This window comes from Arachis ipaensis, chromosome B02 (genome assembly GCF_000816755.2).
Source record: "Arachis ipaensis cultivar K30076 chromosome B02, Araip1.1, whole genome shotgun sequence".
NCBI lineage: Eukaryota > Viridiplantae > Streptophyta > Magnoliopsida > Fabales > Fabaceae > Arachis > Arachis ipaensis.
In genome coordinates this window covers 10,391,470-10,393,757 of record NC_029786.2, presented here as the reverse complement: position 1 = coordinate 10,393,757, position 2,288 = coordinate 10,391,470, and positions in this window count along the sequence as shown.

The following is a 2,288-nucleotide window of genomic DNA, read 5'->3' as shown; positions in this document are numbered from 1 at the left end:
CACCCTCCAAGATATCATGGACAACGACCATTCTACAATGCATACCCAGCTGATAGATATGGTGGACAACCTTGTAACTACTAACAAGCCCCACCCCGTGCCTATAGACCACCCTCTCAACATAACCTCAAACCACCACACTCACAAGCTTCTCTTCACCATTCGCCACCGTATGATCCTTTCCTACCCCAGTTCCAATCCACTCACTCCCAAGCACCACCACTTCCCCATGTTTCATGTCCAAACCCATCACCCCGAGAATCAGAGGTTCGCCTCAAGGAAACAGTAAACAAACTTCAAACAACCATTCGAAAACTAGAGCAAGCAGTAATTCAATTAGCTTCTAGACGTTCGAACATTCAAGGACCAACCACAGCCCCATGTGGACAATCTAATGAAGAGCGTAGCATGAAGGAAATACTAGAAACTCCAGTGGACAAGACAGAGAATGAATTCGTACTAGAACAAGTAGAAGAAGCTGTCATTATGCAAGAAGAAGAGTTGGTTGAAGATCTAGAAGATGCTGAACCTCCATGGGAATATAGAGCTGAGGAGAACTCCGTCAAGGACGTTACAGTTGATGCTAAGGAGGACAATGCACAATCCCCAAGGCAAGTCATTTATGAAGAACTAGACGGAATAACCCAGGACACAATTTCCCTTGATGATGATAGTCACAAGTCAAGTTCTCTTAGTAATGAACTTGCAACCGCAAGTGAATTCTCTGAGATCGAAGAATCTTCCCCAAATGAATACGAAGATGATGCAGAGGTAGATTTCTCTCAACCTCCAGTCTATGACTCAAGTGATGAGGAAGACATAGAAGACTTTGACCAGGGCACAGATGCATTTGAAGAATCTTGCAAAGAAGTGGAGGAATTCACATAAGAGCACAAGGGAGTAGAACTTACAGAACCACCGGAAACACCTACCCCAAGGCCATTACCACCCAATACAAGCTTCAAGTGGGTACAATCCTTAACCTTTAACTTTACTTTTTCACTTGAATACGGTTTGCTTGAAACAGATGGCCAGCTTAGAGCTCTCTGTGGCTTTAAGAGTAAGAGGGAAATGGCTCGTGCTCAGAGCTGGTGCACAAGGTTCAATAAGGTTCCACGCTTCAACTTGAGGTGCACGGATTGGTATCAAGTTCAATCGAATGGATCTCGGAAAACGTTTGGTCACCATGGTGAGAATCTACTTTCTAAACCGCCCAGATGGAAAAATATAGATCAAGACGGAGGCAGATTTAAAAGCAAAGTTTGGGATCCTGGAATCTATTCTGACATTCATCATTCCGGGAGCCTAAAAATTTGTTTGAAGCTGCTCAGGAGCTTTACATGCCTAGTTTGGGACCCCGGAGGCTATTGGCATTCCAAGCTTTATATGCCTAAAAATTTTTGGATGAATTTAAACATAAGCCGCCATAACAGGAAGCTCTTCCAATGTCCAACTTAAGGACTTTAACTAAAAGTGCTAAGTGGGAGACAACCCACCATGGTATGATCGTTCATTTTTCAATTTTTATTTCGTTTTGTTTGTTTTCAAGTTTTATTTTATTTTATAATATTGAACTTGGAATTTTGCATCGCATTCATATTAATCATTGCATTCTGCATACTGCATAAAAAAAAGGGGTGCGCGACGCGACCGCATCACTCATGCGATCGTGTCATATTGCGAAAAATACTACCCACGCAACCGCGTCATTCATGCGGCCGCGTGATATGGAAATCGGCGTAAGGATCCAACGTCCAGAAAGTTGGGCTGGAATCGTGCGGCCATTGTGCGTTTTGCACAAGATGCCCACGCGATCGCATGCCCCATGCGATCGCGTCACTTTCACACAACCAATCCCACGCGACCGCGTCGCATGGATTGCACAACACCCCCAAAAGGAGACAGAGAGTTGCGCGGAAACGATGCTGGATTCGTGCGTTTCTCACAAATCCCAGCGACGCGATCGCATGCCCCAGGCGATCGCGTCATTCACTCTTTTTACCCTCCACGCGATCGCGTCATCCACGCGATCGCATCACACCCTTTTTTCGTCCCAGCCACGTGACCGCGTCCCCACGCGACCCGCATGGATTCAAATTTATAACCCCCCAGTCACGCGAACCCTACCAGTCGCGCCCCCCCAAACCTTTCTTCTCCCTCTCTTCTCCTCCAATCCAACCATCACCACCCAGCCACCACCACGCCACCGCCGACCACCCAGAACCCGCCGCCACCCACCCCCTTCCTTCTTCCCCCTCTTTCTTCTTCTTCTTTCCTCTTCTCTCTCC